The sequence below is a fragment of the Bos mutus genome, chromosome 13 (assembly GCF_027580195.1).
Source record: "Bos mutus isolate GX-2022 chromosome 13, NWIPB_WYAK_1.1, whole genome shotgun sequence".
NCBI classification, from domain to species: Eukaryota; Metazoa; Chordata; class Mammalia; order Artiodactyla; family Bovidae; genus Bos; species Bos mutus.
Genome location: NC_091629.1, coordinates 80,817,542 through 80,843,104, shown reverse-complemented (window position 1 = coordinate 80,843,104; position 25,563 = coordinate 80,817,542). Strand labels below are relative to the sequence as shown.

The 25,563-nt window shown below is 42.6% G+C and overlaps 1 protein-coding gene across 2 annotated transcripts in view; it reads left to right on the top strand.

The window, feature by feature from the left end:
* The window catches only part of PLCB1 (phospholipase C beta 1), an 865,816-nt gene that overhangs the window by 212,230 nt on the left and 628,023 nt on the right, over positions 1–25,563 (top strand). The gene's annotated exons all lie outside the window — the stretch shown is intronic.

Below are 25,563 nucleotides of genomic sequence, written 5' to 3'. Positions count from 1 at the left end.
GGAAAAGACTCTGATGCTGGGAGGGACTGGGGGCAGGAGGAAAAGGGGACGACAGAGGATGAGATGGCTGGATGGCATCACCGACTCGATGGACATGAGTTTGAGTGAACTCCGGGAGATGGTGATGGACAGGGAGGCCTGGCGTGCTGCGATTCGTGGGGTCACAAAGAGTTGGACATGACTGAGCGACTGAACTGAACTGAACTGAACCTCTTCTGAGTTGTTGGCCCCTTTGATGAAGCCCCTGGAATAATATTGTTGTCAGCATTTTATTAAGGTAAATTTTCATATTGTAAAATGAACATATGTTATGTGCAGTTGTGACAAATGTATGCATAATCACCTCCCTATCTTAGAGGCAATAACTGTTATTTCTACCACCAAAGATACTTGTGAACTGCATGCTATCTGCAGTCTTTTGTGTGTAGCTTTTTTCCCTCCTTATAATGTTTTTGGGCTTCATGTTATTGTGCATATAGCTGTTTGTTGGTTTTATTATGGCATAATTCAATAAGATTTTTAAAATAAGATTTTTAAGTATATAATTTTATACATGAACAGGAAGCTATTCTGAAATAGAGTTGTCAGCATATTTTTGGAAAATATTATGTAATATTTGGTAATTATTCCTCTTTCCTAATGCATCTGGTATGTATTTGGTATGTATGCCTCTTTTTTAATGCATTAATAGTAAGCTCTAGCCATGGGTCTAATAGTCGAGTAAGTACTGTAATCGTGAAGTAGCCCTGAGCATGTGTGATGGACATCTGGCATATCTGTAATCCCATATGAAAACATCTGTCATGGTTTTATTGGTGGAAAAATAACAAATATTACCAATATTAAAGTGGTTTATTATCTACACCCTTAATTAAAGAAATTACTTCATTAGAGGCTAGTAAAAAGAAAGCTGTTTTGCCCTCCTGACCATGGGCCCCCTGACTTCCATGGACAGCATGCTGTAAACCCTGGTGATTCATTGTTGTTACATGTGCTGGTTGTCTTGGCTGCATCGTTCCTGTCACTGTGTTTTTGGCCTTTGAAATCTCTAGTGCAGTCTTTGGGGGCTGGACAACTGTCTTCACCAACTCTTCTCTTACGTGTGGAACGGAAGCTTTTAGTCAAAAGGTCTGTTCAGGTCTCTGAGTGGACTCGGGGAGGCACTATGGATAAGAGAAATACTTCTGTGAACAAGAGAGTCACATACAGTTTTCTAAGAGAGTAATGATTAGTCCTTGGAAATATCCCTTCTGAGGCATTAAGAGAGAAATTCTCTCTTCCCCCAGAAGAATGCCCAAGACATTCTTAGACCACAAGGGTCATGCCAGTAGAACCAAGGACAAGAGAATTCCTGTTGCCCACATAACAGCTGACATAGAAAAGCATTCATTTTATTGTTTGAATGCAAAGCATAACATTATATTTCTACAAATATATTCCTTAGATCTGGAAATAGTAACTAAAATAATGTCACACTTTGATGTCTGTATTCTAAATGACTAAAAATTTTGTCAGCTGAGGCTACAAATGAGAAGTAGAGGCCCCATGATGATCTAGTCCACTGAAGTGTCAAGTTTAAGTTTCCTAGTTCAGAATTAAGGGAGCCACAGGGTGAGAAGCAATCTGTGTCCCTAATCGTGTTGACAGCACTTTTCTTCAGGCTCTGATTCAGAGCTCATCTGCTCCCTGCAGATAGATAGCCCTGAGCTCAGCATTGCCAGGCTGGTTTCCATGGTGCTAATTTGCATACCAAACCAGGACTTGTATTTTTGTGTTTGCCTCACACATTTCCAGTGCTAAGTGTTCTTCTAAGAAAGGGATTAGCGTGCTAGCCAATTAAGAGAGTATGCCAGAAATAAAGCACCCAGGGAATTATTCTTCAAGTTATATTACTGCTGTTATGCCCAAGAACAGAAAAATGGTCGGTTGGCTTTCTTAGGCCAGCCCTGAGTCTTAAAGATAAAATGTCTCCAGTGAGATCTGGAGTGGTGTTTTTTCTTACTGTATGTTTTAAGACATTTGCAAATGATTAAAACAGATTGTGTGTGTGTGTGTGTGTGTGTGTGTGTGTGTGATCTTATTGTGGAGCAGGAGTGGATTTCTGGAAGATTGACTTTCAAGATTTTGTTTGTTTTTGTGGCTGTGGGTCTCTCTAGTGGAGACATATTGCCCCGTACACTTTGAAATATTTTCTTAAAAGACATCATGTTTTTTAGAAATTTTCCAAATTCTCTGAATCAGCGTTTTTAATCAGCTTTAATCATCAGGACTATAGCTGGAAGATGTTTGGTTCTAGAATGTCTCTATTGAATACTACCTAGCAACACAAAAGATTGAAGGTCTGATACAACCACATGGATGAATCTCAAAAACATGGTGCTGAGTGAAAGAAGCTTTGACAAAAGAGTGTATACTGTTTGATTCCATTTAAGTGAAGTTCTAGAACAAGGAAAATTAATTGATGGTTTAAAAAAAGGACCAGTAGTTGCTTTTCAGTGGTGGGGGCAAGGATTGGGGTGATAAATGTGTTTCATATTTTGATGGGGTTTGAGTTACATGTGTGTACGTTTAAAACTCAGGAAGGTATAGTTAAGATTTGTGTGTTTCACTATATAATGTATATTCAGTTCAGTTTTATCTCAAAAGTATGCTTCCCTCATAGCTCAGTTGGTAAAGAATCTGCCTGCAATGCAGAAGACCTGGATTCAATTCCTTGGTTGGGAAGATCCCCTGGAAAAGGAAATGGCAATCCACTCCAGTGTTCTTGCCTGGGAAATCCCATGGACAGAGGAGCCTGGCAGGCTATAGTCCATGGGGTCGCAAAAAGTCAGGCATGACTTAGCGACTAAACCACCACCATAAATTAATAAAATTTTTTATTGCAAAATCTGGGGTTATTGTATTAGATATTTAGAAAAACTCAGAGCTCCATGGTGCAGTTGGTTAGCATGCAGTACTTAACACACAAAAACTGGACTTTGAACTAAAGTAGCATAATTAGTGGCAGTTCAATCAACAGTACTTGCAAATCATGCGTGCATATGTTCATTCTGTTACTTCAGATATTTACCTGAATCTCTAGATCCCTGTAGAAAGGTGTCTGCTTCCAGAAACACTATCTTGGTTTATAATTTTTATGTGCTCAACCATGATTTGATTGGATTAGAAAGTGGACCATTTGGCCTTCGTTTTGATCCATCTTCCTTCACCCTGTTTCTCAGGGAAAGCTTAGTTTTTAATCTCTGTAAAATGCATCAGTTCTCAGACAGTGAGCTGACTGATGGTTCAGAAAATCTTGGCTTCTAAAATGCTACTATAACTCTGGAGTGATCTTTTGCTTTTACCAATACTTTGGCTTTGAAAAAAGCCACTTGAACTTGGCAAGGAACCTGAGGAAGTGGGACATGAGGCAGATGGGTCTGATGGAAGTTGGCTCTGAGTTCTTGCCTTGAAGTTACAGTCAGTCCTTATTACACAGTTGATAGAAATGTGAATGCACAGATGAGGGCTAGGAAAGTGAGCAACAGAACACACCTTCAGTAATGTCTAGGTGCAGAGAGAAGGACTCCTCGCTCTCCATCTATCTCCTTGGTGGATTTTTTCCTCTGCTGATGCCTCTCTCTCCTCTGACTCCATGCTGCTGGAGAAATCACAGGGTAGCTCATCCACGTTCCCTACACAAGGCTGTGCATTTCCATCCCAGCTGTGATGCTTTCTGAGGCTTCCTCCCTCCGCAGAGAATTACCCTTGTCTGATGGAGCTGTCTTGTCAGAGAAATACAGATCCACCCCCAACACACACACACCCCTCTCCCCTCAGCCAACAGGCCTGTTAAAAGTAGTCCAGCTCCAGAGTTCCCTTGGGGATCAGGGCAAAGGCTGTGCTCAGACACTTGTCTTCCTATTTATCTTCCCCATGAGAATGGTGAAGGGCCTCAAAGGAACTCTAAGGGAACTGATACTAACCAGACTTCTTGGCCTTCTCCAGTCAATATAAATTGATCAGAGGCCAGTCAGGAACTTCAGGCAGGGCTTTACTGGGGCCCCTGCACCCACAGGAGGGAGTAAAAATAAGTCGTTTCCTTTCCTAGCTACCCAAGGCAGGTGTGGGAGAGCTCCTTACATGGGGTGAGGTAGAGGTGTGTCCAGGGGTCGGATCGGGAGGGGGTGCTTGGGTGGTTTGCCCAGCTCTACGGTGGTGTTGAGTGCAAGGTGCGTGTGCAGACCCTGCTTTTGCTCCCGGCACCGTTTTTGCTCCCAGATCTTCCGAAGTGGCAGTTGGCCTTTTTGGGTCCTTTCGCATCTTGTTGTCCATAAGTTGTCCCAAATGTGCACACACACACACAGTAATTTTTAGTCCCTGGTAGTTTCTTTGTATTTTGTTGCTTGAGGAGATGTTTTTCCAGGTGCAGGCACTGCAGTCAAGGGTCCCAGGTCCCAGCGTGTCTCAGGACCAAGGGACCCACCTTAATCAGTAAGTAATCTTAATATTAGAGTCAGCAGCAGCACTGACTGCCTCTAATATGAATTTACATGTGGTACTTAGGTCTGTGTAATTAGGTATTGGCCATTTTCATGTTTTCCTTACCTGAAACCAGCTGCATCTTATGCTTGGGGAGAGTGACTTTTCTTGTATGAAACAGAACCAAGAATAATCACCCTCCCACATATTATTAATAATATACGAGAGAAAAACAGGAAAAGCATGCTTTCAACATTTACTTGCCTTGCTTCCTTACACCATCTGAAAAGTCTTCATTTACACTCATTCCATCTGTAGAACTTTCAACAGGAGGGACACATACAGAAGTATAAATCCTTGAGTCATTAGCACATTCATTCCAGACACTTTGTAACTCCTGGGAGCCAAGAGCCTCTATGTTCTCTCTCTGGGGAAAAATGACTTCATCCTTCAGTCTCCTCTTCTGTGTCTGAAAGGGCCACCATTTGTTGCAAAGTGACTGTTCTCTTCAAAGTAACTGTGATGATAGAGTCATGGAAAAAATTTACCTGTTTACTCTGCTTACTGTACATTGAAAATAATGTTTATGCTCATTTGCATTTTAATGAAATGTGAAAGGAAGGGAAATCCATTTCTTTGTCTCTAGAGAAAAAGTTGGGGTGCCCTGGAGGGCTTCTCAGCCTACTTGCAGCATGAATTTTGTTTTAAGCAGAAACCCTAGCAGTTTCTTTTTAAGTAAGGAGAATCAACAAGAACAGTAAAAGACTGTTTCAAATAGCTACAGAACAGCACTGCGTGATGATTGCAGAATCTGCATTTCACCCACAGGGAGGACGCTCTTCCGGCAGTTCTTCCGGTCCCAGGGGGCTCACTCCTGTGCCTGGTGGTCAACTGGTTATTGTTTGGAGCCATCCGGATGGCTGAACTGTCTCTCTCTCATTCTCCAGCAGCCAGCCTGATCATGTTCTCCTGAAAAACAAGGATGAGAGCAAGCAAGCTATCCACTCTTCATGCCTCTGCCTGGGTCACATTTGATGAGATCCCACTGGCCAAGCTATGTAACGTAATCAGGCCTGGGGTTACTGTAGGAGAACCTGCAAGATGAGTGGGCAAAGGTGTGAATACTGGGAGGGATTAAGAATTATAGGCATTGATGCATCAGGTTTACACAACTCTAGAATTTTATCAGGTGAAATGCAAATCTCCCTAGTTGGAACCTTAAAGCTCGAATTTTAACTTCATATTTTCTTTCTTTTTTTTTTTCCTATCCAGACACCTGGCTCCTACTCATTTTGATCTTTTTCATTTACCATTAGAAATTTTGCACAAATCATTTCTCCTCTTGGAATATCTTTCCCCCCTCTTCTGTTTATCTATCCAAGCCCCAAGTACTTCTCAAAACCCAGCTCAAATTCACACTTTCCTGGAAACCAAATGTCAGTATCATTGCTCAACACTGACATACTACCTGCTATTAATGATCATGTTTATGTGTGTAAATGTCTTATGACTTCAATATAAGTTCCAGTAAGTTTCTTAAATTCAGGGTCCATGTCTTATTTGTCTTATTTGTGTCCCCAAAATGTGTTTATTCTATGTTATTGTTCAGCCACTCGGTCATATCAGACTTTTGTGACCCCATGGACTAAAGCACAGCAGGCTTCCCTGCCCTTCACCATCTCTGGGAACTTGCTCAAACTATAGTAAGAGCTTAATAAGTATGTTGATTAACTGGAGGTCTGTTCTCCAAATTCAATGCCGATTTCCTCTTCCTCATCTCTACCTACATTATATTCCTTTTCTAAGTTAGCTTCTTGAATATCATCTTCAGTCAGTACCAGCTGCCTTAGCTATGATATTGAGAACAACTCTACAGTTACACGCAGAGTACATCATGTGAAATGCCAGTCTGGATGAAGCACAAGCTGAAATCAAGATTGCCAGGAGAAATATCAATAAACTCAGATATGCAGATGACACCATGCTTATGGCAGAAAGCGAAGAAGAAATAAAGAGCCTCTTAATGAAAGTGAAAGAGCAGAGTGAAAATGTTGGCTTAAAACTCATCATTCAGAAAACTAAGATCATAGCATCCAGTCCCATCACTTCATGGCAAATAGACGGGGAAACAGTGGAAACTGTGACAGACTTTATTTTTTGGGGTTCCAAAATCACTGCAGATGGTAACTGCAGCCATGAAATTAAAAGACACTTGCTCCTTGGAAGAAAAGCTATGACAAACCTAGACAGCATATTAAAAAGCAGAGACGTTACTTTGCCATCAAAAGTTTGTGTAGTCAAAGCTATGGTTTTTCCAGTAGTCATGTGTGGGTGTGAAAGTTGGACTATAAAGAAAGCTGAATGCCGAAGGATTGATGCCTTTGAGCTGTGGTGTTGGAGAAGACTCTTGAGAGTCCCTTGTACTGCAAGGAGATCCAACCAGTCCATCCTTAAGGAAATCAGTCCTGAATGTTCATTGGAAGGACTGATGCTGAGGCTGAAGCTCCAATACTTTGGCCACCTCATGCAAAGAACTGAATCATTGGCAAAAACCCTGATGCTGAGAAAGATTAAAGGCAGGAGGAGAAGGGTCGACAGAGGATAAGATGGTTGGATGGCCTCACTGACCCAATGGACATGAGTTTGAGCAAGCTCTGGGAGCTGGTGATAGGGCAGCCTGGCGTGCTGCAGTCCATGGGGTTGCAAGGAGTCAGACACAACTGAGCGACTGAACTGAAGTGAACTACAGTCATAACCAGAAAGAGCTGGAATGAGCATCATCACGGATTACTAACATCTGTTATGGATGCAAGAAGGGGATGAACCATTCATATTTGGTACCAAAGCAATTCTTAGTTCTTCTTTGAATGGCCTTACATTTTCTAAGCTCTGGAGGAAAGTAGTGATGATAATCATTAAAAAAAAAATTCGTTCAAGCACAGTATCTTCATAAGAGGCAGTAAAGTGCTAAGGGTGGGGCCTCGGTTGACCAACCTGACTATAGATTCTGGTTTTGCTGATTTCTAACTCTGTGTCTTTGGGAAAACTATATAATCTTAGGTTTCCGGCGTTTCCTCATGTACTAAGAAATAACACTATATGACACATGATGAATAGGGTTGTTCTTGGTCCCTAGTAAGCACTCAACAAATACTAGCTACTAATTTATTAGTAAGCAGCAGAAAAATTTGCAAATGAGGCAAATATACATTTAAAATGAAAATAAATACAACTCCTAAGTTGGAAGTCTTAGATGGTGATAATTGATGAGAGGAATGGGAGATTGTTGAGCCTGGGTCTAACAACATGTCAACCACCTGCAAGAAACCAGGAACTACTTTGAGCAATGATTCCATCAGCACCTAATTTCAGTCAAGTTTAATTCCAGATGGGGCACCACCAACTCAGATTTGTTACAGGGATTTATAGCAATTGTAACTTAGACAATTGTGGGGGCTACTAAACAGTGTCTGTTGGTCTGTCATTTGCACATCTGAAGCTGGAACTTGAAACCTACAAGGAAGAGAAGACAAGTGTAACATGGGCAAGAACAGTACAGGCTGGAACTCATGACCAGGAATGGGACAGATGCCACCAAAACAGACTGAACCTGTGACAATTCTCACTTCCTCTGACCTTGACAGGCAGGTATCCAGGAGAAGCCTCTTCATGGAGCTAGACACATGACTGACCAGGAGGCATAGAATGTAAGAGCAGAAAAAGGCAGAGTCATTGTGTGTCCATTAAGTGATCCATCAGATAAGGCAATGGACTTGAACTAGAAACATGGTGTGTGTGAGCTTCTGAGTGTGAGGACCAGTATGGTTGTCGCTCCCTTCTTCCAGCTTCTGCACAGCATCTCTTGGGACCCACCCTCATCAGAGATATGCAGGGAAGGAAACTGGGACTTTGGTTCAGCTCAGCTAAGCTGACGCATGGCAGAGTGGCCACTAGTCACCTTGTCTGACAACAGGAAGAGAACCAGCTTCAGCTTAGGAGATCTGTCCGTGTGACCTTAGGTACAACCACATAACCTCTCTGTCTCGGTTTTAGGTCTTAATACTCAGGAAGAGAACCAGCTTCAGCTTAGATCTGTCCGTGTGACCTTAGGTACAACCACATAACCTCTCTGTCTCGGTTTTAGGTCTTAATACTCTCATGTGTAATAGGGAATGCAGGGGTGACTTTTTCAACCCTCGAGGCCCCTTCCAGTTCTAAGTCTATACTTTTGTCATCCTGCCTTTGTTCCATTTCTTGTGTCTGTCAGTCTTGCTTCCGTATTTACTGCAATTCTGTGAGCTCAGCCAGAGGGAAAGCCAGGTAAGAACAATGGAAGGAGCCCGTGTGTTAGTCTAAGCGCTCAGAGCCGCTGAGGTAAATGCTGGGGTCAGAGGGCAAGTGTCAGTGCTGGAATTAAATATTTACTGCGTTAACCATGACCACTCGTGGACTTCCGGGGAAATTGACCATATTGACTGAGATGTTTCACTCCGGTTTTTCTAATGATTAGCAGTCTTGACTCAGTTTGCCAGCTCTCAGGGGACTTCATGGTATTCATCTCCATTAATTTCTTTGCCTCCCTCCGGTTATAAGCAATGATCATCCTGGCAGTTTTACTCCTCGAGTAAGCACTGGCGCGCCTCTTGACGTCCTCGGGCTGGTGCCCTCCATGCAGACGCTCATTTAGGTTCTGACATGAACTCAACCGAGTGCTCTCACCGCAGAACCACGCTGGGGGGGCGTTCTCGGGGAAGATGCTATCATGGCATACTCTGGAGCAGAAGATTCTGGGAAAGCTGAAGGGAACTGTTTTGGGGGCTTTTACTTACGTCTTTCCCCTCTCACCCCAAACTGGTGAGTTAACCAGTCCTAGGTACTGGTTCACAGTCTCCCCCTGGCAGTCCCCTGTCTGGGGATTGGTGTTGTCCAGAGAGAGCTGTCTTGCTCATCATTACATCCTTTCTTGCTGCAGACATCCAGTAAGTATTGATTCCAGTACAGGAATCAACCTGTACTGGATTCCACCCCGCTCTCCAGTTCAGGACAACTCTGTAGGGTCATCTCAGTTCATAGCTCCAGTAGGGTTGGCTGAGACTTCTTTAGCAACTGCGTCACAGACTAAGTTCTCCTTCCTGGACCTGCTTCCTTCCCTTCCTACTTTTCCTCCTTTCTCCTCCCTTCTGTAGGTGCTGATCCCATAGGTATCTCATAATAGATACTTGTGTAGAAATCTCTATCTCAGTGTCTGCTTTCCAAGTAAGCAAAGCTGCAACTGCTGGAACATGGAGAGACATCAAAACTGGGGAGGCAGAGACACATGGGATGGAAGCTACCTAGTAACTCCTGGTTCCTGGATGTTGAGTTTCTTCTCCCATTTATAAATTGGCTTTGTTGAGAGGATTAAAGGCCACTTGCTTACTAAACAAGCACTCTGCTTATAAACACTCTCCTTTTAGCCCCTCACAACACTTATCACCTTCCAGCCTATCTAATTTGCTCAGGTATTGGACAAAGATCTTTGTTTTGTTTGATAATATGTTATAAACACATAGTAGGTGTCGAGAAATACTGAATGAATGAATAACTGAGTAAAAAGAGGCAGTGTGAGACTGTGAGAGCAAAATAGGGCAGAGGCCACAGAGGCTGAATGACACAAGAGAAAGGAAATGAGAAAAAGCAGAAAGTCTCTGAGGATTTGGGGGAAGTACAGTACATAGAGGGCTTCCCAGGTGGCACTTGTGAAGGAACCCAGCTGCCAAAGCAGGAGGCACAAGAGACGTGGGCTCAATCCCTGATCGGGAAGATCCCCTGCAGGAGGGCATGGCAACCCACTCCAGTATGCTTGCCTGGAGAATCCCTTGAACAGAGGAGCCTGGTGGGCTACAGTCCATGGGGTCGCAAGAGTCGCACGTGACTGAACGACTAAGCAACCAGCACACATGCAGAGGACACAGAAGAGCTTTAAAAACAACCTCAGTTTCTCAACTTTAAGGTGCATCCGATTCCCCTGGAGGGCTTGCTGGGCTCCACCCCAGAGGGTCTGATTCTAGAGGTCTGGATGGAGCCTGATGATTTTCATTTCTGATGCCTTTCCAGCTGAGGTTACTGTGCTGGTCTGAGTTCACACTGGCTGAGAGCTGGCCTCTGGCTTCCCCCATGGTTTTCAGCCTTGTCCTCTGCTCTTGTCCACTGTGCTTACCCTGCTCTGCTCACTAATGTCTCCTTGCGGTTCCTTGGACTCATCAGTGTTCTCACTTGGAAGAGGTTGTGTCTCCTAATCTTCCTTTGGCTTTGAGACCTTTTCTTTGAGATCTCAGCTCACTTGGGGAGTTCTTGGGAAGCCTTCTTGAGCCTCTCAGACTAGAATAGACCTTCTGTGAGTCACTGCAATAGGCATTCTGTAATCACGACCTCATTTCAATAATGATGTCTTTAAGGAAAGTCCACCATCATGGACTAACAGCTCCATGGTGGCGGGGGTGGTCATGCTTAGCACACTCTGTCTCCTGGTACCTCCTGGAATGCTTGGGGTAAGTATTCGTTGAGTGAGCAGTTTTACCAACCCTCCCCCCAAACACATGCAAGTATGTGAAATTAGAGAAATTGCAAATCCTTTGTATCACAAAATTAAAATAACAGTTCCTATACCCCATTTGTTCCCAGAATTGATATATAAAAGCTAAAAACCAACCCAGGTTATTGTTAAAGCTGTACAACAGGAGAGGATCCTCAGCCTCTTCTGGTACCTGCTTTTACTATTAATTGTTTACCCATCTTGATTCAGTTTAATTTTGGTTATTTTGTTCATTGAAGACATAAAGCATAAAATGTTAGTATTCACCTTGTAAAAATAAAACTATAGTTTTAAAGATAATTATTAATAACTCATTCATCTGTTCTCTTTTAGTCTATTTGAAACTCTCATTTCTTATTTCCTCTCAAGCATTATTAGCATTTTTTTTTATTCCAAGGAGAATACATTAAGAGTTATTTCTTTTATTTTCTTCTTTTTAAATTTGGTATCTCAACTTCTATATCAGAATGCACAGGCCAACAGTGAACTTGGAATTCATAAATAAAATGGCAGTTATAACCAGGCATTATTTCTCTAAAGCCTGAGCTCTATCATAATATATCCCAGTATTCATTCTAGGAGTTAATAAAACAATTTTTTTCTAATTTTTTGTACAGTTTATAAGACCTTCAGGGTTTTTATAAAATTCTTTAATCATATCAAAGATAAGTATTTGTATCATTATTAACTCCTCCTTTGATGTTACTGGGGAAAATTTTTACTGAATACAGTGCATCAGAATTAAGACCATTTTGACTAGTCAAAAGCAGATCTTCTGAACCTTTCATTTTGGAATATTTTTAAAAGTACTAGGCTAGATGTTATTTTTTAGAAACTCCCCATTCTTTTTTTTTTTAAAGTAGCTTCTATGTTGCTACTCAGTTACACAGAACAATCAGGAAAGGACTAAGGCTGCTTTATTCATCCCTGGGTTAGCAGGGTGCCTTCCACATGGTAAATGCATGGTCAGTGTGTGACAGGTGCCATTAACAAAGTTTCATTATTATTGCTTTACCCAAGGGCACTGCATTTCCTTATGTATGTATTTTGTGGGTTTGCATGACAGTATTATGTTCCTTGAAGAGCAGATAAGAAAAAGTTAGGAAAACGATGTTTTTGATAAACCAATAAAATGCTTATCTTTGTGTATAATTCTGTGGTCTGATTTCAAATAATATTGAGAGTCAAATAGTAAAATCCTTAAATATAATGCTTTATAATCTGTTAAGTATTAAAAGTGAGAGTTATGCTCTCTCATTTTTTAAAAATTGTCACTTATTTTTTGTTTGGCCAAAGTGATATATTTTTATTCTCCTTTCCACAGCTAATCCACCCCACTTAAAGTAGGCTTTGTTTAGTTGTATGGTAGTTTATTTTTATCTGCATGTGTGTTAAGTTGCTTAGTCATGTCTGATTCTTTGTGACCCCTTGGACTATAGCTGGCCAGGCTCCTCTGTCCATGGGAATTCTTCAAGTGAGAATACTGCAGTGGGTTGCCATGCCCTCCTCCAGGGGATCTTCTCTACCCAGGCGTCGAACCCATGTCTCCTATGGCTTCTGCACTGCAGGTGGATTATTTACCCCTGAGCCACTGGGGAAGCCATTATCTGTGTCTACTCAATATATAATTTTGTAATGTAATGTATTTTATATATACATACATGTACACATATATTTTAATTATGCAGTGACTGTTTTTGTACAGCTTCAAGGACATAGGTCTAGTATTGGAATCTTACCCTCACTATTTTATCAGTTATCTATTGCCAAATAATGCTGCATGACAAATTATTCCAAACCTTGGTTGCTTTAAACAATAAGCATTTACTTAGCTCCTGTACATTTGGGTTGGAGTGGGCAGAGGCCACCTGGGCAGCTCTGGCCTTCTGGTGTGGCTTACCTGTGTGTCTGGCTGTTGTCCTCTGTCTGTCACCAGTTGGCTGACTACGGTGGCAGGGGTGAATGAGTCACGGGTCTCATCCTTCAGCCAGGTGGTCCAGGGACGTTCACACATTGGCTAGCCTGGGCTCTGAGAGAGAGACAGAGACAGAGACACAGGAAGATTGCAGGTCTAGGCTCCACATGACACGCTGTCACTTCTGGTGTGTTCTCATGACCAAAGAACATCACAAGGCTAGCCAGATTCAATCTCATGACCAAAGAACATCACAAGGCTAGCCAGATTCAAGATCTGTTGGAAAGAGACCCAGTTTCTTGCTGGCCGAAGGTGTGGGTATGGAGAGTCTGCTGACCTGGGGCCATGCGTGCAGTCTACCAAGCTGTTCATGAGCCAGTTGGAGCAATGTCCTCACACCTCTTCTGGGTAAGGAGGAATGGTTAATGCTTTTCTTTTCTGTATAGTGGTGCTTTTCTGTCATGGTAGTGCATTACTTTGATGAAATAAAGACCCTCTCCCTCACCACTAAGGCACAGAGTGAGGCCCATGCCCAGGGTCACGGCCCATGTGATGTGATGAGGGGAGGAGCAGCTTATTGAAAGTATTAGCACCAGGTTTGCAGTGACAGGGTGAGATCCGTGACTTGGTGTTTTGGCTGCCTGTGTGCACCTGGCTTTAGATCAGTGCATGGAACTTTTCTCAGAGGTATACAATGCATGAATGAATGTGCTTCTCTTTATATTATTATTGTGTTGTTATTAATAAAGTAAATAAGTTTTCACTTTAGGATCTTTCAGAGGAACATGGACACACGTACATACAAAACTGAGGATTGTAGGAATCAACCACAAATATCTGAAAGTCCATACAACAACAGTTAATGCTTATGGAGTATCTGTTATATGCTAGTCTCTGTTCTAGGAGCCCCCTGTATTAGCACATCTGAGTTTTAGAAGATACATATCAGGCATCATGAATGTCCCCTTTTTGCAGATGAGGAAATTGAAGTTCATAGATACTGTGTTGTTCCAAGTTACACAGCTCATAAATGGCAGTGGCGAGATATACTCTCAAACAGGGTCGTTCCAGGCTCAGAGCCCTAAGCCCTTGCTCCAGGGGGGACTGCCACACGTGGTCCCCTCGCTGTTCTGGCTGCTTTCCTTTAGGTCACCGCTCAGGAAAGCCCAGCCACGACTGCCAGCTGATTCCGTGGGCACTGTTCACCAGGCTCTGAGTCTACCCTGTTCCCCGCTCAGTACCTAACTAACAGGATTTTCCTTTGCCATCCATTCACATGTTATCATGAAATGGAAAAGGATTTTAATGAGAAATAGTTTCTTTCACCTTTACTGATTTATGAGTGACAAATAAAAATTAAGTATACTTTAGTGTACAGCATGATGTTTTTGTATACAAAAAAGTGTTTAACATAATCAAGCTAATTAATAAATCCATCACCTCATATGACTTTTTTATGGTGAAAACTTTTGAAATCTACTTTCTTTACAAATTTCAAGTATACGTTAGTATTGACCAGAGTCACCATGCATGCAGTAGGTCACAAGAATTTAATTTTCTTGGAACTGAAAGTTTATATCTTTTGATCCACACTTTCTCTTTTTCCCTGCATCCTAGTTTCTGGTATTCTCCATTAAAAAGAAATAAAGGAAAGAAATAAGGGAAAAAGGAAGAAAATAAAAATAAAAGGACAGAAGGATAAGAAGAGATGGAGGGAGAGGAAAACACAAGAGAAGAAAAGCAGAGTGGATTTCAGTATTTTTCTATTGTCCTCAGTTTGGGGTTCATCCACCCATCACTCTGAGGTGCTCTAAAAGCACACATCATTGAAATAAATTATTTAGGTAGTAAACTGGTTTTCTATGTTCGAAAGAAGATGGTATATGATCTTGCAACTTGCAAAAGTATTCTCCTTGGTTTATTTTGTTTTTATGGTTCTGTACTTGTTTCATTTTATAACAGAATGTAAACACACATGAAAAAATTGCAATTTAAAACAGATTTAAAATCAGGCAGCCCTTTGCCTGCTCCCAGTTGTTACTCATCAAACCCCTTATTGTTATTCTCCAAGTACTTCATAAATTTGTTTTTCAGTCCTCTGCTTTCCTCATATAAACTTTTATGTTCTGCTGCCTGTGTGTTTGGCATATTTGTTAGTAAAAATAAACTTTTTCAATAAACAGTTTTGCTTCCCTGGAGGTTAGGAGAGACTCTGAAGCAGTTGGAGGGGTGATATGGGTCCTGGGATAGAGACAGTAGGCTTCTGATAATAAGCCAAAAGGGCAAGGGATCCTTTAAATATTTTTATCAATAGTCCCTGGTTGTTAGAATATCACCTAAAATATACTCCATTGGTACTGGATTAGCAATAAAATTAGACTGACTTTGGTAGCAATGCTGCTGCTGCTGCTGCTAAGTCGCTTCAGTCGTGTCTGACTCTGTGCGACCCCAGAGACGGCAGCCCACCAGGCTCCCCCGTCCCTGGGATTCTCCAGGCAAGAACACTGGAGTGGCTTGCCATTTCCTTCTCCAATGCTGAAAGTGAAAAGTGAAAGTGAAGTCGCTCAGTCGTGTCCGACTACTAGCGACCCCATGGATTGCAGCCCACCAGGCCCCTCCGTCCATGGGATTTTCCAGGCAAGAGTACTGGAGTGGGGTGCCATTGCCTTCTCTGTCGGTAGCAATAGAGCTACGTTAACCAAGTCATCAAGATGTCTCCGTGGAAGTGAAAATTCCTAGTTAACGATCACTGCCATCCTCTGGTCTACCTTGCACATGGGGTTGGGGAGGAAAAGCATTGATCACCACCATCCTCTGGTCTACCTTGCATGGGGTTGGGGAGGAAGAGCGTTGATCACCGCCATCCTCTGGTCTACCTTGCACATGGGGTTGGGGAGGAAGAGCGTTGATCACCGCCATCCTCTGGTCTACCTTGCACATGGGGTTGGGGAGGAAGAGCGTTGATCACCGCCATCCTCTGGTCTACCTTGCACATGGGGTTGGGGAGGAAGAGCGTTGATCACCGCCATCCTCTGGTCTACCTTGCACATGGGGTTGGGGAGGAAGAGCGTTGATCACCGCCATCCTCTGGTCTACCTTGCACATGGGGTTGGGGAGGAAGAGCGTTGATCACCGCCATCCTCTGGTCTACCTTGCATGGGGTTGGGGAGGAAGAGCGTTGATCACCGCCGTCCTCTGGTCTACCTTGCACATGGGGTTGGGGAGGAAGAGCGTTGATCACCGCCGTCCTCTGGTCTACCTTGCACATGGGGTTGGGGAGGAAGAGCGTTGATCACCGCCATCCTCTGGTCTACCTTGCACATGGGGTTGGGGAGAAGAGCGTTGATCACCGCCATCCTCTGGTCTACCTTGCACATGGGGTTGGGGAGGAAGAGCGTTGATCACCGCCATCCTCTGGTCTACCTTGCACATGGGGTTGGGGAGGAAGAGCATTGATTACCGCCATCCTCTGGTCTACCTTGCATGGGGTTGGGGAGGAAGAGCGTTGATCACCGCCATCCTCTGGTCTACTTTGCACATGGGGTTGGGGAGGAAGAGCGTTGATCACCACCGTCCTCTGGTCTACCTTGCACATGGGGTTGGGGAGGAAGAGCGTTGATCACCACCGTCCTCTGGTCTACCTTGCACATGGGGTTGGGGAGGAAGAGCGTTGATCACCGCCGTCCTCTGGTCTACCTTGCACATGGGGTTGGGGAGGAAGAGCTTTGATCACCGCCATCCTCTGGTCTACCTTGCACATGGGGTTGGGGAGGAAGAGCGTTGATCACCACCGTCCTCTGGTCTACCTTGCACATGGGGTTGGGGAGGAAGAGCGTTGATCACCGCCGTCCTCTGGTCTACCTTGCATGGGGTTGGGGAGGAAGAGCATTGATCACCGCCATCCTCTGGTCTACCTTGCACATGGGGTTGGGGAGGAAGAGCGTTGATCACCACCGTCCTCTGGTCTACCTTGCACATGGGGTTGGGGAGGAAGAGCGTTGATCACCACCGTCCTCTGGTCTACCTTGCACATGGGGTTGGGGAGGAAGAGCATTGATCACCGCCATCCTCTGGTCTACCTTGCACATGGGGTTGGGGAGGAAGAGCGTTGATCACCACCGTCCTCTGGTCTACCTTGCACATGGGGTTGGGAGGAAGAGCGTTGATCACCACCGTCCTCTGGTCTACCTTGCACATGGGGTTGGGGAGGAAGAGCGTTGATCACCACCGTCCTCTGGTCTACCTTGCACATGGGGTTGGGGAGGAAGAGCGTTGATCACTGCCGTCCTCTGGTCTACCTTGCACATGGGGTTGGGGAGGAAGAGCGTTGCTGCGGCGGAGGTGTTGGTTCCACCACCCGTGGCCCCTTGGCAGCGTTGCCTCTTCTTGCTGTAGGTACTTGTGACTTCCTAGCTAAGAGATCTCTCTGGCCTCCGGAATGTTCTTAGCATGTGCTGGGCAGGCCGAAAGTGTAGAGTTAAAGCACCTGGAAGCAGCACTCTGTCAGTACGGATGGGTTTGGTCGAAGCCCAAGTCCCCAGGCTCTCAGCTGGGCAAACCCGTGGTGCTTTCTCCACAGCAGGATGGAGACCCATCACCAGTAACGGTCCCTGTTTAATAAGTACCGGCTTCTGGCTTCCTTTACCTCCCTGCCCCACAGCCCCACTTTCCTCGACGAACTCCTGGCACTTCAGCCTTTATCTCAGGTGTGTTTCATAGAGAGCCCTACTGAAGACATCTACCATAAGATTCCAACAATTAAATGAGTAAACCATCCTAATTTTTCAATTAATTTTTCTATGATTTTTTTCCCTCTGTCAACCCTTCTCCTTTTCTCCATTTCCCTTGCATTCTAAGGTTACATAGCCTCATCCTATAAGGTAAAGATCACTGAGATAATGTGTAAGAACACTACCAGTGAAGGGATAATGTATAAATTGAGACAGTCGGCAGGTAGAATACAGTGCTGTATGTAGAATGTGACGCTGGACTCTTAATAATTCTTGTGGATGATGCCCTTAAGAAACATAACTCATTAAATTATAAGATGGTTATGCTGCTGCTAAGTCACTTCAATCGTGTCCAACTCTGTGCGACCCCATAGACAGCAGCCCACCAGGTTTCCCCGTCCCTGGGATTCTCCAGGCAAGAACCCTGGAGTGGGTTTCCATTCCCTTCTCCAATGCATGAAAGTAAAAAGTGAAAGTGAAATCGCTCAGTTGTGTCCGACTCTGTGTGACCCCATGGAGTGCAGCCCACCAGGCTCCTCAGTCCATGGGATTTTCCAGGCAAGAGTACTGGAGTGGGGTGCCATTGCCTTCTCCGATAAGATGGTTATAAAAATAGAATAAAGAGTAGGAGATATTCTACAAGCATTTCTTAAATTACTTTTAAAGAGCTTTTATGTCATCAGACATAAAGTAGAAAAACACTTATACTTAAAATCAACACTTGGTATTTCTCAGAAAGTAGAAGTGCCCATAAATTTACTTCCAGTGTTTTGAATGAAAAATGACAGATGAAGGAGAACATTCGGGAAGGTTTCCTCAGAATTCTCCTACACTGAGTGGGGTGGGCAGCCTCCGTGGTCTGTCAGAGGAGAGGGAATCACTGCTACTGACCAGACAGATGTTGAATTGTTTGGGGCTGGACTGCATGTCAAAGTCCAACAGACCTGACATAAAAAATATACCTTGTGATGTGTCAGAATTGAAAGGAACTGTTTGTGTTCATTAAAGAAGTGAAGCTTTTCTGAAAATTTTATTGCGGTAGTCAAATGTCCATCCCACCGTGTGAAAAGAGTTTCCAGTCCACACTAGATCACCAGTTGCTTCGGAAACTGAGTCCCAAGATGGACTCAATGCCAGAATTACCTTTGATACACACGCATTTGAAAAATCTGGCCATTCTTTTCTTTTTGATATTTGGCATCCTTTCTAAAATATAGTCATGGGTACTTTAAAGTAGGACAATTTATTTACAAGTACACAATGTGACTCTTTTTTTTTTTTAATTTTATTTTATTTTTAAACTTTACATAATTGTATTAGTTTTGCCAAATATCAAAATGAATCCACCACAGGCACAATGTGACTCTTAAAGGAAATAAACCCTGAATAGTCAGTGGAAGGACTGATGCTGAAGCTGAAGTTCCGATACTTTGGCCACCTGATGTGAAGAGCCAACTCATTGAAAAAGACCCTGATGCTGGAAAAGGTTGAAGGCAAAAAGAGAAGGAAGCAGCAGAGGATGAGGTGGTTAGATAGCATCACTGATTCAATGGAAATGAACCTGGGCAAATTCTGGGAGATAGTGAAAGACAGAGAAGCCTGGCATGCTACAGTCCATGGGGTCACAAAGAGTTGGAAACAACTTAGCCACTGAACAACAACACGTAATGTAACAGTTATCTATGGGTATATAATTGTTGTATATAGATATATAACATATCTCAAATGTAGTTCTGTAAAACAGCAACAGTCATTTGTTACTATTATTTATTATGATTCCAGGTCCCAGATGGTAATAATCATTGGAAATCTCTAAGGAATCCTCACTCAAAAGGTGCCTGGAGCCCGAATTACCTCAAAGGCCTCCTTTTCCACCCATACATTTTTCATGACTCATTTTTATTTACTTGTTATTATTTATCTTTAAAAAGTCTTTACTTTTTGTCTGTGGCATACAGCACGTAGGATCTTAGTTCCCTGTCTAGGTATTGAACCCGCATGCCCTGCGTTGGAAGCTGGGAGTCTTAACCACTGGACTGCCAGGGCAGACCCTCCACTCAAACATTGGTTATCTGGCAGGAAAGACGCCAGCAGCTGGGGTGTGGAGCAGCTGGGGCTCCTGGGCATGAGCATCTCTGTGTCTGTTTTTTCCATGTGGTCTTTGAGCAGCGTGGATTCAGGAGAGCTGGGCTTCTTACCTGGGGCCCCAGTGTTCCAAAGGGGCAATGTCAAGAGAGAAAAAGAGAGAGAACCAGGCAACCAGCTGATTTATGACCTCGGCCTTTGTCAGTTAGAAGCAAATCATTAAAGCCCCATGTGTAAGGAAAAGACTCCACTTCTTTTTTAAAAAACAATAATTTATTTATTTTGGGGGGTGCTGGGTCTTCGTTGCTGCTTCGCTTTCCCTCTAGTTGCCAAAGGCGGGGGCTCCTCTGCAGTTGCCCTGCTCAGGCTTCTCTTGTGCAGAGCACAGGCCCCGGGGCCCTCAGGCTCCAGTGCTTGTGGCACGTAAGTTCAGTAGTGGCAGCTCCCACGCTCCACGGAGCAAGCTCAGTAGCTGTGACACACAGCTTCGTTGTTCCATGGCATGTGGAATCTTCCAGGATCAGGGACTGAATCTGCATCTCCTGCATTGGCAGGCAGATTCTTTACCCCTGACTCACCAGAGAAGCCTGAGACTCCGCATCCTGAGGAAAGGATTATCAAAGAATTTTAAGATTCTCAAAACCATGTGTGCAGTGCTCTTTCATCATTACAGGGCCTTATCAGTTTTGCAATCCCATTGCCTCTGGCCTAACACTGTGTTTGGTCACTGCTGGAAAAAAAAAAGGCTAATTTATCAAAATTATTATACAGCAGTACTTTTGCTAATTTGAATGTGGTGTCTAGCTGTTCTTTTAAATGTATTTATCTAGAGGGCAGTGTTAAACAGGAAAACTGGAGATTCAGAAGGAAGATGTTGACTTCTAAGTCAAGAAGAAACTCATACTCTTGCTTTCTCCCTTGAATTCAGCTGACATCTGCAGTGGGTGCTACAGGCATAACACTGGGCTAGGCTGCTGTGATGAAGACAGCTATCTAACACTGTAAATCAATACCTTAGTAATGTTTTAACTCAAAGAACATTTATAATATAGAGGAACTAAACACAAAGGAATGCTGGTGAGGACTAAGGAAACAGAAAGAACAAATAAAAATAAAATAAAATTATGAATAGAAGTAGTCCAGGGTCTTTCAGGAGCTCACAGTTGTTTGTCAACTCATTAACAAAGATTATTTACTCATCACTGCAGAAGTCACACTAACAGAATATTACAGAAAAATGGGTCTTAATATCCTGTAGAAGCACCAGGGAAAACTTCCCAACATTCTCCCAAATCCATAATCAACCCAAAGAATGCTCTAAATAATAGACCTTGTTAGAGAGGGTACAAAAAAGGCTAATCACATCAGCCAACAATTACTTGGCTGATATGTTTCTGTCCTGTAAATTATAATTTATGTATCACAAATATCATGCAAATGTTTGCTGAATGAGTGAAACTTTGCCTAGTATTATTGGACAAAATCTGCCATTGACAGGTCTTCTACCTGGGGACCAAGGAGTCCTGAGATCTCTTGAGAGAGAAGTGTTGCAAGAGAATAAGAGCACTGATTTCCTCTCACTTTATTTTATTAAAGTGTAATTGAAGTGAAGAGGCATTTTCTCATTGGTCTTCAGTGCTATTTTGGTCTCAAGAGTGGGTAGGCATCAGTATCCCAATCCATTTCCGGAATCACTTTCTCAATGAGCAGACACAGGTTGTGTTTATTTCTTAGGTTCTTTCTCCCAATTATTTAAGTTCTTTTCCTTCTGGAGCTTATAAATGCACGGAGGATTGACCAGGCATAGTGGATGCCATCAGCACCCACTTCTCTTCCCCTCAAACCTGTCAGTGCGCTCAGTCCCTTTCCCGATGCTCAGATATACAACGTGTGTCTGAATTCTGCTCCTTTTATTTTTTCTCAAAATTCTGAATTGCTCTGCTAGAACGTGTAGCAGCCGGATGTGCCACTGAGTGTTGATAACCACTGGAGCAGGCCTCAAACTGCAACTTTTGGAAATCGATGTGCAAGTGCCTGGCTCCCTCCGGCCTTGGGCGTGACAATTTGACACATGTTTTACTCTGGCTCTGAGAGTTCTAATGAGATCTTTCCAAAGGTCTGCAGAACCAGTCTTTCTTGATATCACACATTTATTGGCTTTCAGCCCCTCCCTCCCTCCCTCTCTCTCTTCACATTCCAAGAAAAAATGACTGTGCTCAAATCCTTGTCACAACCACTGCTTCTAGAAGAAAACCCAAACTGTGATGCTATGACTGGGGTGCTAGATATTTGCCAGGTACTCATAGGGACTATCTATATAAGGAGAATTTTCTTAATGATTTTCAGAGAGTGAAAATACCAATTTTTTAAAATAATATTAGACACTGACACAATAAGGAGACATGCTTTCAGTTACTTTTCTTGTGAAACATTGCCTTTAAACAGAAGTTTTTCATGTAACAATCATGGTACAAGCAGTTAGAAGGCACTCACTATTCACTAACTATTCATAGAAGTGAAAGTCATGGGAGTTAACAAGTGAGGCGAAAGAAAAGAGAGATTTCAGACTTTCTTTCTAATAAGTAAATGACTTAAAACTACTACAACTTAATGTCTTGGTTAGATATATTAATGCTTTAAAGATATATTCTTTAAAGCAGTCTTTTAGATTTCAATCTCAGGTCTTCAAAGGAAGGACAGACATTCTGAGCTAAGATTTTGCATTTCAGACCGTCCTTCTGGAATCTACTCTTGAGATAATTTTGTTAGGTTGTGGCCATCCCAGCGTTTCATGGAGTTATGTTTCCATTGGAAAAGTTTTGAATATTTGAACAGCAATGCTTGCTTGTGAGATTCATATTATCCTTGAAGCTAGCTTGCTATAGTGTTAATCTACCTTTAAGTTGTTTTTAGGCATTTGTGAAATCAGGAACTGATTTGAAAAAAACACTTATATGGCACTTACTATGTGCCAGTAATTTGTCTGAGATATTTATTATTAATTCATTTAACCCTCAGACTTGCTTGCCAATTTAATAATGTCACCTGTTTTAGAGATCAGGCTCTGGAAGGTAAGGTAACATGCCTAAAGTCACATGCATATGATTTGATGTAGCTAGGATTTGAACGCTGGTTGTCTTAAAAGTTCATGCTCTTGAACATCTAGAGCTGTTTTCAAGGAGGTCCTAGTTAAATGGGATGATGGTGGACAAACAAATAATCACACAATTAAGTGGTATAGCATAATGTTAAGAAAAACCTTGAAAATGCAGAGGATGGGAGGCTGACTTTGCCTGGGGATTTGAGAGCTCCAGGAAGGACAGCACCCTTGACCTGAATTGCAAAGGACACACCATTTGCCGTGATTTTGGAGCCCCAAAAATAAAGTCTGTCACTGTTTCCATTGTTTCCTCATCTTTTTGCCAGGAAGTAATGCATATAAGTTAAATAAGCAGGGTGACAATATGTGTTGGATCATAGAAAAAACAAGAGAATTCCAGAAAAAACAACTACTGTTTTATTGACTACATCAAAGCCTTTGACTGTGTGAATTGCAACAAACTATGGAAAATTCTTAAAGAGATGGGAATACCAGACCACCTGACCTGCCTCCTGAGAGATCTGTATGCAGGTCAAGGAGCAACAGTTAGAACTGGACGTGGAACAACAGACTGGTTTCAAATCAGGAAAGGAGTATGTCAAGGCTGTATATTGTCACCCTGCTTATTTAACTTATATGCAGAGTACATCATGTAAAATGCTTGGCTGGATAAAGTACATGCTGGAATCAAGATTACAGAGAGAAATACCAATAAACTCAGATACGCAGATGACACCACCTTATGGCAGAAAGCAAAGAACTAAAGAGCCTCTTGATGAAAGTGAAAAAGGAGAATGAAAATGTTGGCTTAAAACTCAACATTCAGAAAACTAAGATCATGGCATCCAGTCCCATCACTTCATGGCAAATAGATGAAACAATGTTAACAGTGACAGACTATTTTTGGGGGGCTCCAAAATCACTGCAAATGGTGACTGTAGCCATGAAATTAAAAGACACTTGCTCCTTGGAAGAAAAGCTATGACCAACCTAGACAGCTTATTAAAAAGCAGAGACATTACTTTGACAGCAAAGTCTAGTCAAAGCTATAGTTTTCCAATAGTCATGTATGGATGTGAGAGTTGGACTATAAAGAAAGCTGAGTGCCAAAGCATTGATGCTTTTGAACTGTGGTGTTGGAGAACACTCTTGAGAGTCCCTTGGACTGCAAGGAGGTCCAACCAGTCCATCCTAAAGGAAATCAGTCCTGAATATCCATTGGAAGGACTGATGCTAAGGCTGAAGCTCCAATACTTTGGCCACCTGATGTGAAGAACAGACTCATTAGAAAAGACCCTGATGCTGGGAAAGATTGAAGGCAGGAGGAAAAGGGGACAACACAGCATGAGATGGTTGGATGGCATCACCGACTCAGTGGACATGAGTCTGAGTAAGCTCTGGGAGTTGATGAGGGACAGGGAGGGCTGGCGTGCTGCAGTCCATGGGGTCTCAAAGAGTCGAACACGACTGAGTGACTGAACTGAACTGAACTGAGCAGTTTATTAAAGAAGCTGTTTTTTCCAGGGAGCAAATCATTTTAGAATATATTTAAAATCTGTATGAAGCTATAAAGTACTTCTACTTGCTTTTCTACTCTAGTTAAGAGTAATTAAAAGTTAATTCTTTTAAAAGAGATTTACCTTTTGGGATAGTGTAAGTAAATATTTTGCTCTCTGTTACGTGTTCCTACTTGGAAGTGTAAATATCTCCGTATGTGTTTACATGGGCCTCTCTAACTTCAGAAAGATTCCTAAGCTATATTCTTAAAACTCTTGACACTAAGAATTAATTCTCTGGAAATGGTGGAGTAAATATTGACCTCTATGTAATAGATTTTCAATACAAAGCAATTTATGTGGTTTTAATTTTGTATTATTGCTCATTTGTCAGCTTATAAATGTTCACCCATGTACCAAGAATAAGACTCCAGTGCTGGAAGATTTGCATTCCAGACCAGCTCCTGAAGCAGAGCAGAATGATGCCCAGAGCTGGTAATTTGCAAGTGTTCTAAGGCTTTCTAAGAATAATAGGTTATGGTTTTCCTTGGCCTATGATTTAACCAGTCTCTAAAAGTACATTTCTTTCTCATGATTCAGAAAATTGTTCTTGGTACAGGCTGTTTACTTCAAATTTCTACTCTGACTTAATTCAGCTACCAAACAATGACATTTTGAAGCCACAGAGTACCTGTTACTAGACATATCTTCTGTCTAGGTAACCCTCAATGTCTCCTCCTTTTAAAAACAAATTTTAAAAAGAAATCAATAACCAGGTCACATCTTGTTTTTATTTGCTTCTGTGCCTTTCCAGAAGTTCCTCAAAAGTATACCAGATTATCAAGCCTGAAACATACACTGAAGCAAAAGTTAATATTTGATATTGGATAAACGTTGAATGTTGGTGGCTCAGACAGTAAAGCGTCTGTCTACAATGCGGGAGACCTGGGTTTGATCCATGGGTTGGGAAGATCCCCTGGAGAAGGAAATGGCAATCCACTCCAGTATTATTGCCTGGAAAATCCCATGGACAGAGGAGCCTGGTAGGCTATAGTCCATGGGGTCACAAAGGGTCGGACACGACTGAGGGACTTCACTTTCACTTTTCAAATGTTGAGTGTTGCCATGGATACTTTCATGGGACCCAAACAAAAGAGGTAAACAAGATGGAAGGTTTCTTTCTTTTCCACGTTCTTTCCCAT